Source organism: Pyrus communis, chromosome 13, assembly GCF_041283825.1.
Source record: "Pyrus communis isolate YQ-2024b chromosome 13, ASM4128382v1, whole genome shotgun sequence".
NCBI lineage: Eukaryota > Viridiplantae > Streptophyta > Magnoliopsida > Rosales > Rosaceae > Pyrus > Pyrus communis.
In genome coordinates, this window is record NC_142577.1 from 3651915 (window position 1) to 3666834 (window position 14920).

General features: G+C 38.1%; 1 pseudogene; it reads left to right on the plus strand.

Moving 5' to 3' along the window:
- The first annotated feature begins 1434 nt into the window (after positions 1–1434).
- The window catches only part of LOC148691610 (WAT1-related protein At4g30420-like), a 39650-nt pseudogene continuing 26164 nt past the window's right edge, over positions 1435–14920 (plus strand).

Here is a 14920-nt window from a genome sequence, read left to right on the forward strand (position 1 = left end):
TGATTGGCTTTAGGGCACATTTCCAACAGTGGGTATTAAAAAATTAAAAATAATAATAATAGAAAAATCTTTTCTATTCCCCTTCCTCTTCTCTTCCCCGATCCCTCCCACTCATTCTTCAGCACACCCAACTTACCTCCTCCCTCTCCTCCACCCTTTTCACCTCCCTTCCCTTCTCTTTCCCAGAGAGACAAACTTCTAGTTCTTTCTCCTTCTCTCTCTCAGATTTGGGTTTTCTAAGGTTTCTTAGAATTGAGAATTAGGGATTTGAATTTATAAAGTGGTGCTCCCCAGCTCCTGCTCTCCTTGCTCTTCTGCTATGTGTCTTGAGCGTGGAAGCCTCAGCCCACGAGTATGCGCAGAGAGATTCGCCACCAAAGGTAGTGCATTTGTCATCCAAGGCAACAATGAGAGAATCTGCGTTTTGAGTGCAAAAGCCTCGATCCACGAGTACGCGCAGAGAGATTCGCCATCAAAGGCAGCGACTTCGTTGTCCACAGCAGTAGCAAGGGAATTTGGAGATTTACAAAGGTCAGAATAGTAGGGGTTGGGTGTGGCGATGGATGGTGGGGGTTGGGTGTGTTGAAGAAGGTGGAGTGAAAGGGGTTGAGGAAGAGAAAAGGAAGGGAAAGGAAAAGTTTTTATATTTTTTATTTTATTTTATTTTTTTTAATACTCACATAGGTCCATATTGACATGTGGCACCTATTCATTGTCCACATGGGCGCCACGTCATCAGTTAATAGAGGTTCTGACAAAAAACTTAATGGATGTATGAAAGTGTCCTAGAATTATGACTTTAGATACCAAACTGGGATGAAAAAAACTTCATGTATGATACGTTGAAAACCAAGAAATTTCAAGGTAGTATACTAAAATTAACCCATAAATCTATATAGCCCCATATAGAGCCCAAAAGAAATAGCCCCTTATTGGGAGAGATTCTTTTATAAATCCCAAAAGATTATTCGGAGCTCTAAAATGGGCTATATCCATCACTTTTCCAGTCCCATATAAAACTCCTCACTGGGGATGCTCTAAGGTTACTTACAACTGTTTGTTATTTTACAAATAGTCAAGTTTGTGCATCCCCTCCTTTCATGGATGTGCGTAAATTTGGTTCTAATAGTCTTTCACAAATTTAGTAGACTTTTACTGACTGTTATGAACTTCATAAATTATGTAGACTTTTAATGGTATACTTATGTGGAAAAGAAAAGAGTTGAGACTTTTGTAGAATTCTAAAAGGTTCAATGCTAGAATTGTTTACAATTTTATCACATGCATGTATACTCATGTTCCTTATATTTTGGAAATTCCATAAATGCTCTTACAAGGGTCCATGCTTTATAAAGTCTAAAGAGTCAAAGTTAAGCAGTTTTAGAGTGATCTGGTATATCACTATGGTCTCAAGTTTTTTGCAGGTGAAGAAGCATGAGTGAGGATCATAAGGCGGTGGTGGCTATGATTGGAATGCAATGCGTGTACGCAGCGCTCGCTCTTTTCACCAGAGCTGTTTTGATACAAGGAACGAGCCCCAAGGTATCTCTCTCTATCTCTCTCTCATAAGAATTTTTTGCTGGAGAAATCCATGTAGGACTTCGTTGGGACTAAAGGGATTTTCTTTAATGTTTCTGTCCTCTCTAATAGGGTATAGCACCGTATATGCTTTATATAATATGTTTTAGTTGCTCGTTGTAGTTATATATTATAAAGGATTTGATGAACTGAAACACATTTTGTGTAATGATTTTTCATTTGCAGAGTAACTGCCAATCAGAATGCTTATTTTGAGGGCCTGTATTTATCCTCTTCAACAATAGCAAATGCAATGGCTAATCTGGTCCCTGCAATCACCATTGTATTTGCCACAGTAGTAGGGTAAGTGCCACTAGTACAAAAACATGTTTGCGCGATGGCAATTTGGGTGACACAGCAAATTTCGTCGCGTAAAGTATATTTGCTCAACGTTTTGTGCGTCGCGCAAAATTTTGGCGCCAAACCAAGAATGCTTTACCGCTTTTTTTCCAACTTTGCACGACGTAGGTGAACCCTGCGTCCCACAAAATTGGTTTGAAATTTTGGTATTCTTCCATTTTTTTTATATACGATTTTATTGAAATTTCGGTTAATCCCAATATATTGAAAATTAAATCCATGATTAATGTAGTGATATATGTGTTCATTCTTTGTTCTATGAAAATTGGGGCTTGTCAAGTGTTTCAATTTCTTAATGTGAGTTGGAGGTTTATTCATGATTCAAAAAATGTGAAAAACTTTGGAGAATTTTAGTTGGAATTTTAATTGTGAAAAACTTTGTACAATGCGTATCCCATCAAAACGATAGATTCCCTAAAACTTAGAGTTTATTTATACTTTCATCAAGTATAACATAAGATTTTGTGGTATCCACTCGTGTAAATATTTTAAATTGACGATCGAATTAGTTCGTTGTATTCATATGGAGTCAAGGAGTGTAGTTGTAAACAATCATCAAAATCGGAGTTAAAATAACCATTAAATCGTGATTATTCGTTTATAACCGTCGAAAAGTTTTGTCCCATTACTTGATCTCTGAATGTTTGCTTTTTAGAATTTTTGGTGCATGCAATCTCGAAATACATTCAAACAAGTTTGACGGTTGGATCATTGAAACTAATAGGCGTTTCCTATCAAGTTCAATGGTATATATATTTACTAAGTATATTTTAATTTATTTATTTTGTACTCATAAGCAAAAGGGGAAAAAAAAACAAAAAAAAAAAATTTGCGCGACGTAGGTACGCATGCATCGCGCAAGGCTGTTTTGCTCAACGTAGTTGTACCTACGTTGCGCAAAGCTGTTTTGCTTGCATTGCCTTTTTCTTTTGTGGTATCCACTTGAGTAAATGTTTTCAACTGACGATCGAATTAGTTCATTGTATTCATATAGGGTTAAATAGTGTAACTGTAAAAAATCATTAAAATCGGATTTAAAATAACCATTAAATTGTGATTTTTCGTTTATAGCGGTCGAAAATGTTTGTCTCGTTACTTTATATCTGAATGTTTGTTTTTTGCGATTCTTGGCGTATGCGATCTCGAAGCATGTACAAACAAGTTTGACGGTTGGATCGTTGAAACTAGTTTTGTACAATGCGCATCCCATCAAAACAATAGACACACTAATATTTAGAGTTTATTTGTACTTTCATTAAGTATAACATAAGATTTTGTAATATCCACTCGTGTAAATATTTTAAATTGACGATCAAATTAGTTCATTGTACTCTTTTGATGATTTTTTATAGCTACACTTTTGACGATCAAATTAGTTCATTGTACTCTTTTGATGATTTTTTAAAAACAAACATTTAGATATTAAGTAACGGGAACTAATTTTGTACAAAACCGTTAAATCATGATTTTTCGTTTATAGCCGTCGAAAAGTTTTGTCCCGTTACTTGATATCTAAATGTTTGTTTTTATTTTATTTTTAGCCTATGCGATCTCGAAGCATATACAAACAAGTTTGACAGTCGGATCGTTGAAACTAGTTTTGTACAATGCGTTTCTCATCAAAACGATATATTCACTAACACTTAGAGTTTATTTTTACTTTTATTAAGTATAACATAAGATTTTGTGGTATCCACTTGTGTAAATATTTTAAATTGATGATCGAATTAGTTCATTGTATTCATATAGGATCCATAAGTGTAGCAATCATCAAAATCGGAGTTAAAATTACCATTAAATCGTGCTTTTTCATTTATAACCGTCGAAAAGTTTTGTCCCGTTACTTGATCTCTAAATGTTTATTTTTTGCGATTTTTGGCATATGCGATCTCGAAATATATACAAACAAGTTTGACAAATGGATCATTGAAACTAATTTCGTACAATGCGTTTCCCATCAAGTTCAATTGTGTATATACTTACTAAGTAGATTTTAATTTATTTATTTTGTACTCATAATGACACACCTCGACCGAAATCAGGGCATGCTGGCCATCACGTGAGGGTGACGTAACCATGTGCACAGTGCAGAAGCAAAAGATAATAATAAAAGTACGAATAAATAAAAACCAAACTCCACAGAGAGTAGTTAACATACAAGTGCTAGCGTAAGTGTGCAAAATAATATTCAGAGCACCGAGAGCTTAGTGCATTCCAGAGGAACCAACACTAACTAAATACACCCAGAGGTGGTCCTACACTGGTGATAATCTGTCAGATATGCCGTGGATTCCTCGTAAGCCACCAAAAGAACAAACCAACTAGAACCTGGACGGGCGCAAAATAGAAAGTGTGAGTGGGCCAAAAACAAAGCTTTTCAAAATCATTTCATTATCAAAAGTTCTAACCCCTCGCCGTAAAACCTGTATAGTTTCCCAGAAAATAGAAAATACACATATATCAAAAACATGCTCAGAAATATACCATGTTAAATGCCTCCACATAAAACGTAAGTAACCCAGGTAATGTCAATCAATGCAAATAACATGTCAACCGGGGTCACCTAACGTGACCTGTACGGCTGAATCTAGAGCTCAAATCCCCAACTCACTAACTATACCTGCACACGAGTTGGAACCACCTAAAGTGGTCTGTACGACAGAACTGGGTGTAAATAAATATGCTCAAGTGCTACAATCATGTGAAGACTGGGCGAATAATCGTGGGTCACCTACGAGTCGGAACCACCTATAGTGGTCTGTACGACAGGACTGTGCACCTAACTTGGATCCAAGATGAGCGTGTGGTGCGGGAGGTGAACATCACGTGAAGGACTGTGCCCTACTCTGGGTGGGAGCACTAACGCCGGGGGTGCAGGTTATGAGCTCTCTATGCATCTCACATAACTACTATGTCACAACCATAAATATAACTTACCTGGCACTTACCTGTGCGTACGCAGCACCAAACATACATATATGCAACTACTAATGCATAAATAAATAGGCAAACGCTATGCATGGCATTCAAAAACATATAAACATTCCATTTCATTTTCTGGGAAAAACCACAAGTATATAGGTATATACGGGAAACCAAAAGCCCACTCACTGGTATGTGGAAGGGTCGTAACCCCCTTGTCTCGAGTGGCTACGCTTGTCCTCAGGATAGGTCTCACCTATATGCGAAACAACTATAAAAACGTTAATTTAAAGCACATAACCAAAATTAGGTAATAACTTCTCAAACAAAGCTCAAATGGGGTGTGTGAATACACCAACGTCAACCTCATGAACATCCCCATATTTAAAAAATAATTTTCTAACGTCTCACGCTCCCCCATGCGCCGGCCATGCGCAGGTACGTGCTTGGCACATGGACGGAATCCCTAACGGCGTTAGGGAATATTCCGTCCAACAATAAGCATATTCCGTTAAAACTAACTTGATGCTGTTAAGAATATTCCATTAACTTAACTGAATATTCCCATGTCTTCTCCAGTGAGTCTCGCCGGAGCCGTCGCCGTTCGCCGCCGTCTACGTTGCCAGAAATTGGGAAAAATTTGAAAACTTTATATCTTCTTCATTTCTTAACCAAATTCCATGAAATTGGTACCAAAATGAAGCTTACAACAAGTAGAACAAAACCTTACCACTTTGAAGCCCTAAAACCAATGGAATCTCATTGAAAAAACCCACGATATTCCAGCCAAACCTGCAAGTCACTAAAACTGGGCTTCCCGACGTCCAAAACGCTTCAACTTTCTTCCCTGAGCTTCGTGAGGACCTCCTTAAGCTCCTTGTGACCTTAAAAACTCCTAAAAACTTCACGAGCACGTGTGCATGAACAGTGCACAAAATCAGGATTCCCTGGTTCTCGGGTTTTCGAGGGTTTCACGTCTAACAATTGGTATGGATGAGTTCCTGAGCTTGCTAAGAGTCCAAAACCCACCTTCAAACCTTCGATCCGTGTGTAGATAGTGTTCTTCGAAATGGTCTGTACGAAGAAATAAGAAGAAGAGAGAGAGAGATAGAGTTCGTGACAGAAAGAGAGAGACACGGGAGTGGTATGGGTGTGTGTGTGTGTGTTTCCTGTAGAGTCAACACCAGAAACAAAAAAACAACACCCCCACAACACCAATTACGTCCAAAGGCATTTTAGTCATTTCGCACCTACGATACAAATAATTCAGGATGGGTTGTCACACATAAACAAAAGGGAAAAAATAACTTTGCGTGACGTAGGTAGAACTACGTCGCGCAAAGTTTTTTTTTTTTTTTTTTTGTGGTTCTTGCATTGCCTTTTTCTTTTGTGGTATCCACCTATGTAAATGTTTTAAATTGACGATCGAATTAGTTCATTGTATTCATATAGTGTTAAAGAGTGTAGCTATAAAAAAAATCATCAAAATCAGAGTTAAAATAACTGTTAAATCATGATTTTTCATTTATAGGCATAAAAAATGTTTGTCCCGTTACATAATATCTAAATGTTGGCATTTTGCGATTTTTGGCATATGTGATTTCGAAGCATATACAAACAAGTTTGATGGTTAGATCGTTGAAACTAGTTTCGTACAATGCGTATCCCATCAAAACAATACATTCACTAACACTTGGAGTTTATTTATACTTTCATTAAGTATAACATAAGATTTTGTGGTATCCACTTGTGTAAATATTTTAAATTGATGATCAAATTAGTTTATTATATTCATATAAGATCAAGGAGTGTAACTGTAAAAAAATCATCAAAATTGGAGTTAAAATAACCGTTAAATCGTGATTTTTCATTTATAGCCGTCGAAAAAGTTTGTCCCGTTATGTGATATCTGAATGTTTGTTTCTTATGATTTTTGGCGTATGCAATCTCGAAGTATATATAAACAAATTTGACGGTTGGATCATTGAAACTAGTTTTGTACAATGTATTTCCCATCAAAACGATAGATTCACTAATGCTTGGAGTTTATTTATACTTTCATTAAGTATAACATAAGATTTTGTGGTATCCACTTGTGTAAATATTGTAAATTGATGATCGAATTAGTTTATTGTATTCATATAAGATCAAGGAGTGTAGCTGTAAAAAATCATCAAAATCGGAGTTAAAATAGCCGTTAAATCGTGATTTTTCGTTTATAGCCGTCGAAAAGGTTTGTCCCGTTACTTGGTATCTGAATGTTTGTTTTTTTTTTCGATTTTTGGCGTATGTGATCTCGAAGCATATACAAACAAGTTTGACAGTTGGATTGTTGAAACTTGTTTCGTACAATGTGTTTGTCGTCAAAAGGATTTTTGGTCTTCCACTATTCTTGGAATCTTTCTTTTCCCTCAAACGACGAAAGAATCTGGACCCTTACCTCCCTTCGTCGAGCCTTTCCCTTAATGGTTGGGGAAAGCATTCCCTTATCTGAACTTGCCGGGCATTCCGCCCTATATAAAAAAAAAAAAAAATGAGGAATAGAATAGGCATCCCCTTAGATGTCTATGCATCCTTTATCATCTCCCGATTTTTTGTATAGATTCACTAACACTTCAGAGTTTATTTATACTTTCATTAAGTATAACATAAGATTTTCTGGTATCCACTTGTGTAAATATTTTAAATTGACGATCAAATTAGTTCGTTGTATTCATATAGGATCCAGGAGTGTAGCTATAGAAAATCATCAAAATCAGAGTTAAAAGTAGCTTTGGATCGTGTTTTTTCATTTATAACCGTCGAAAAGTTTTGTCCCGTTACTTGATATATGAATGTTTGTTTTTTACGATTTTTGGCGTCTGCAATCTCGAAGCATATACAAACAAGTTTATCAGTTGGATCGTTGAAATTAATTTTGTACAATGCGTTTCCCATCAAGTTCAATGATGTATATATTTATTAAGTAGATTTTAATTTATTTACTTTGTACTCATAAGCAAAAGGGCTAAAAAAAAAAAAACAAAAAAAACTTTATGCCTCGCAAAGTTTTTTTTTTTTTTTTTTTTGTTTTGTTTTGTTTTTTTTTTCCTTGTTGTTTTTCTTTTAGTGTTCTTGCATTGCGTTTTTCTTTTGTGGTATCCACTTGTGTAAATATTTTAAATTGATGATCGAATTAGTTTATTGTATTCATATAAGATGAAGAAGTGTAGCTGTAAAAAATCATCAAAATCGGAGTTAAAATAACCCTTAAATCGTGATTTTTCGGTTATAGCCTTCGAAAAGGTTTGTCCCATTACTTAATATTTGAATGTTTGTTTTTTGCGATTTTTGGCATATGCGATCTCAAAGCATATACAAACAAGTTTGACGGTTGGATTGTTGAAACTAGTTTCGTACGATGCGTTTCCCATCAAAATGATAGATTCACTAACACTTAGAGTTTATTTATACTTTCATTAAGTATAACATAAGATTTTGTGGTCTACACTAGTGTAAATATTTTAAATTGACGATCGAATTAGTTCTTTGTATTCATATATGATCAAGGACTGTAGCCGTAAAAAATCATCAAAATCGGAGTTAAAAAAACCGTTAGATCATGATTTTTCGTTTATACCCGTCGAAAATGTTTGTCCCGTTACATAATCTCTGAACGTTTGTTTTTTGCGATTTTTGGTGTATGCAATCTCGAAGCATATACAAACAAGTTTGACGGTTGGATCATTGAAACTAGTTTTGTACAATGCATATCCCATCAAAACAATAGATTCACTAACACTTGGAGTTTATTTATACTTTCATTAAGTATATGTTTGGGCCCGAAATTATATTGTTGGGCCGAGCATAGGGCTATGCTCGGCCCAAAGCTATGTCAAATACCATGAGCTGCCTAATGGATTCCGGGCCATTTAGCAGGGTCGGTCGAGTCCTATCATAAGAAGGAGTAGTCCAGATAAATAAAGAGGGTCGAGGAAGTCCTGGTGCAACTAGGATTCTCGGCCAGCGACGAATAAAGCCTCGAAGGGGGGTAAGTTCAAAGTCCTAATGGGAGTAGGGTTGTTTGAAGTAAAGTTGGAACGGGGCAAGGACTCCCAATCCAGATAGGGGTTTGATTCGGTCTTAAGGAATGGGTGCTATAAATACAAGAAATCATGCAATAAAGAAGGACCTTCAATTAAACATACAATTGCCCTGCGCAAAACCTCTCAAACACCTTGAGATTTTTCCTTTTCTTTTTCTGCCAATACACCTTCAGTTTGGATAAACAGCACTGTAAAGGCGACCGGCGAACATCTTCAGTTTGGATAAACAGCACTGTCGCCGTAGAATCAGCCAATCGAGGAGCATCTTCAGTTTTGATAAACAGCATTGCGTCAAGGCCGACTGGTTACCTATCCAAGTCTCGGCCGAGGAGGGTTTTCGAATCCTTATTGGCAGGGGTCATCTTATCAGCCTTCTCAGTGAAGTAAGGTGTCACGAGTTACGACATTCGGCATATCGGACGCCGAGTGATTTTATGATTGGGTATTCACAAGTAAGTTTTAGAGTTTGGCATTCTGACGGCCGAACCACGTTCACCATCAAGACATACATCACCTTTGAATATTTGTGTCCGTATAGTCTAGTTTCTATTCGACGTGCTTATAATCTTACAAACATAATCACAGTGACCGAATCAGGCACTGACGATTTGTGAACTTCGCAAAACTAGCAGCCTCGTCTTCAGGCTCTAGAACCCAAAGACCGAGAGTGTTCCTTCCTCGGTCGTAGTTGTAAGATTAAGAAGTCAGCAACGCGCTCAACACGACAACAACGAATTTTACTCCTCGGTCGAGCTCGACCGACGAGTTGGCACGCCCCGCATTCTACCGAAGGACTTAGTTAGCCTATTAGTTACTTGACTTGCGCGCCACGTAGGCTTTGTAATTTTTAGGAATAACATTTTGGCACGCCCAGTGGGACCATTGTGCTAGATCTTCGGAGTTCATGACCATTGAGACACGGTCCGTAAAAAAGAAAACAATCATGGGAAAGTCAACATCTAACTTACCAGTGCAAGGCCTTGGGCAGGATTTGCATCCGGCGAAAAATCCGATCATTGTTGCGCCGCCCAAGGCTACAAGTGCGACGCGCCAAGAGAATGAAATCTGTCTCGGCGGACAACCTCGCAACCCAGAAGTCCCTAACCAAACAGCAGGCATGTTCGTTGAAGGAATAGTGGAAGATTGCGACGAAGATGGTGGGGAGGGTTCTGATCCACCAACTAGGTCGTTTCTTCGGAGACAACTCGATGAACAATATCGACAAGTCGAGCAGTCGATTGGTCAAAAGATGAATGATTTACTAGACGCAATACGAAGCAACAACGACACACAGACCAGGATGCTTGAACTATTGGTTAGTAAAGCCTTTGAAGATAGCCAGGTCAGCCAACCTCGGCAGCCTTCTTCTACAAATTTTCCAGTACAAGCCGAGAAAGGGTCCGCTCAGCTACAACCAATCAACTTAGAAAAAAAAGGCGGACCAGGCAATAGATCTGACGGACCAAGCCAGGGAGAAGAAGCGGCTTCCGTCAACATGACCGAGGTCCAAAGAATGATCGACTCGGCCCTAAAGAAGGGACCAAAGTTTCCAAAATTCATCCATCCATACCCGACTTATGTAGACAGGTTCGAATACCCGCGAGGCTTCAAGGTCCCTGATTTCAGTCTGTTCGCCAGAGAATCGTCCTTATCCTTGTTAGAACATGTGGCTCGGTTCACGGCGCAATGTGGAGACGTCAATAGTGACTTCCATAAACTATGGTTGTTTAACTTTTCACTGACAGGCTCAGCTTTCACTTGGTACATTAATCTCCCACCGAACTCCGTACAGAGTTGGGAGGAATTGGTCGAGAAATTCCATGAACAATTCTATCAGCCGGGGATGGAAATGTTCGTATCATTGTTGGCTAGGATGGCTCAAGCGTCCGACGAATCTCCAATGGAATATTTAACAAGGTTTAAGTCGGCCAGGAATTGGTGCCGAGTACCTCTCCCTGAAGTTGAATTCGTCAGGATTGCCCTAAACGGTTTGGACGTGGAATACAAAAAGAAGTTTCTGGGGGCAAATATTCGAGATATGTACGAACTCGCTCAACACGTTGAGTAGTATGATTATTTGCTCCAAGAAGAGAAGATGTCGAAGTCACCATCCCGGGGAACGTTGTATAAGAACCCCACGGTTACCTATGCATTGGCCAAAAGCGAGGATACCCAGTATGCCAGTGTGGACGCGGCCGAGATAGTAATAGATAAACCTTATGTCTGCAAGGCATTAGCTCAAGTTAGTTCCAAAGACATCAAGACCCGCTTGGCCGCTGAAGCGATGAGTAAAACATTGAAAGTGTACACTTTCGATATCACCAAGGCCGATGCAATTTTCGATCAATTATTGGTAGCAAAAATCATCAAACTTCGCCCGGGACACAACATCCCTAAGGCCGACGAATTGAAGGGCAAAATATATTGCAAGTATCGTAATTCCAATAAGCATGCAACCAATAATTGTGTTGTATTCCGAGACACGATTCAAAGTTGGATCAAGAAAGGAAAGCTAAAATTCCCAGAGAAATAGATGGCGGTCAACGTCAATCCCTTCCCCTCAACAACAATTGGTATGGTGGATGCTCATATCCCTAAAAACAAAGGAAAAGGGAAGGCCGAATATGGTCCAGTGCAGCATGTCCGTAAGCAGAATGGTCTGATGCGAACTAAGTAAGCACACAAATTAAAACCCTCTTGTGACAATTGTAGTATATGAATAAGTAGGGATCGTTCTTAACCGGGGATTAGGAGGGATTGCAAAATCACTTGGAAACTGACTCAAAAACGTAAAATAAAGTTTGAAACACTAAACTAGACTCAAAGAACGCAAAACTAACAATAAAAACACTCAAACAAATCAAAAGACTCAAAACAGCCCCAAAACACTCAAAACTGCCTTAAAATCACTTTCTGGGCAGTTTTGAGCACTTTGGTAACTTTGGACGAAATTGGGTAATAGAATGAATCAAAATGCTTAAAAACACAAACTAAGATACTTTCTAACTAAATTGGACACAAAAGTAAGGGGGGATTGAGTTTTTGACGAAATTAAACTAAATGCACAGATTGTAAATTAGGGCAGATTCTAAATATGAATGTGATGAAAATATGGATGAATGCTAGCTAGAAGGTTCTTCTCCACACATGTTACACTTGCATACACTTTGATTTTCAGTTGGTCTTTCGATAAATTATGAAACTCAACACTCCGGGTTAATTAGGTCCGCTTAAATTAACCGTCAAGTTCTCCTTAAGTTAATGAATTGGATGGGTTAGCGCAACGCAATTCAAAACATTCTCCAAAAGTCCTTTACGTGAAAAGCACAATAAAGATACAATCAAAGATCATTAAACATCATGAAAACTATAAGTGTTGACGAGGCATTCGTTACTATGATGAGCATGAAACTAGTGCCAAGAATTCATTTAACGCGATTGTTTATAAGCAACCTCCACTACTTGTGAATATAAGTTCATAACTATTAGGTGAAACTCACTTATATTCTAGCGTCAAATTCATGCATGAACATTAAGCATGCACTCTCAATAAACATACACAAACAAGTTATCAATCACACAGTTAAACGAATTGAATCAATCATTCATGAAATTCCAACCAAAAGTAATCAATTCATATTGCAAGCATAAACATGGTTTCGAATCACCCCCTAGCTAACTAGGGGGATTTAGCCTCTCATGTTCACAAAAAGAGAATTACAATTGAATTTAAACATAAAGCACAAAGGATTGATTACACCTAGAACGCCCAACGAATCCACGTGAATTGGTGCGCGTCGAAGCTCCTCTTTCCTCTTCTCCTTCTGCGGCAGATTGGTTGTGGGTGGTTTTTGGATGTGTTTCTGGTTTAGGGTTGGAGTTATGGTGATAAGGTGGTGCGGCAAGGCTATAGGGTGGTGTAGGGTGGTTTGTATGGTGGATGGAATGGTAAGGGGATATGGAAAGGTGGCTGCGGCAATGGGAGAAATTGGGAGAATGGTGGCTGATTAGTGTTAGGGTGAAAGTGTAGAATGGGAGAGAATGGATGGTGGCTGCGGCTTTTAGAGAATTAGGTTGTAAATGTGGCTGAATGTGTATGGAATGAATGAATGGGAGAATTAGGTGCGGCTAGGGTGCAATATGTGTATATTAGTGGCTGAAAATTATGAATCAATGGATGAGATTCTAGGGTGAATTAAAGGGTGTGGCTGAGATGGATTTAGAAAGCTTTAGGGTGAAATATGGATGGTGGCTTGCGGCTGCAAGGGATTAGGGTGATAGGATGATACGGTTTTAAGAATGAATGGGAAGTGAATTTGTGAATGAATGAGAGGGGAATGGAAGTCCACGGCTTGGGAATGTGAATTAGGTTAAATAGATTATGGGAAGGAATGGGAATAAGTGGCTGAATGAATATGGAAGGAGAGGTGCGGCTGCAAGGAGTAAGGCTAGGGTTTAGAATTAGGGTTTAGTGCATGAAATGGGCCAGAAATACCCCCCTTGCACGGCAAGGAAAGGGGCTTGGGCTAAAGCCCACGGCATTGGGTGTTAAGGGCCCTATGGCCTTCGTTTTGTGTCCTAAAGCGCCTACAAGGATTTCAAAGTGGCTAGAAAATGCGGACGTTTAAGATTAGGAAAGGTTACCAAAACGGGAAACTTAGGGTCAACTTTCCTAAAATAGGAAACCTTGTTTGAGTAGGATTCCTCGTTTTGGTAAGAATTCATCGTTGGCGTAGGAATTCGTCGTTTCTTCAAATCTTCAACTCATTCATTCCTCTTTCGCTCCAAAAGACTCCAATTTGCATCTTCTTGCACATTTTGGCCTTATACTCTGAAAATACACAAAAGTGGCTTTAAACACTAAAATAGCTAAATAAACACAACATAAATGCACGAGAACAAGCTAATTAAGTCGCATGAATATGCTCCTATCAAATTCCCCCACACTTAACTTTTGCTAGTCCTCGAGCAAAGCAAAACAACTAAAGTAAGCAATACGAAACAAAACAAACAAAACATAACCTAAACCTTCCAACGTTTGCCTCAGGGATTTCCAATGAAACATGACATGTCAAAAATCATTACTCACATGGCTTTTAGTATTCCTTCCCCTCAAGCACACACTTAATCATAGTCACCATTCACTAGTTCACATTTAATCAATTAAAACACATTTTGAATGTAGTAACATGCCTTAGAGAATTCCCTCAATTCCTCACTGGTTATGCACTCAATTTTCACTCAGATTTTCTGACTACACACCCTACACTAGTTATATGTGAGAAGATTAATGTAAACATGAAAGACTAGTACTCACATATGTTATAACCAAGAAAGCAATTTCTAGAGTAATTAAACGTGTTTATATATGATCTCATGAATGGAATGCTACTACTTAGATGCGAGAACCAGTGACACCATATGCTCATACCAAATTCAAACTCCACAATTGAAATGCACAACACTCAAGATAGAAGTAGAGGGTTGTAACGGGGCTTGGGGTGTTGGCTAACAAGGAAAGGTAGGGATAAACAAAAGTTCTTTAAGCATTAGCAAGTAAAGTAATGAAATTAAGACTTAGAATTCACTTAGATTGCAGAAATTAACTTTAAAACACAAGGGAAAGATTTAGACAACTCCTTAGGGCCGAATTCATTGTTTTGGACCCTTACTTCAACAAACAATACTTTGGAACTCTTTTTCTCAACTTTTCAACTTTTTCTTCATTTTTTTTTTTTTTCTTTTTCCACGAATTTTTTTTTTCTTTCTCTCTTCTTTTTTTTTTTTTTTTTTTTTTTTTTTTTTTTCGTGCCTATAGCACACAATTCCTCATGAAAAACACTTCCCCCACACTTGTTTTCTGCCAACATAAATCAAAAGGACTTCAATTTGGATCATGCTTTGCTATGCTTCAAGAACAAGGGTATGGATAGTCCTAATCTAGGCTAGGTGAGGAAAACATGAGTTAACAAATA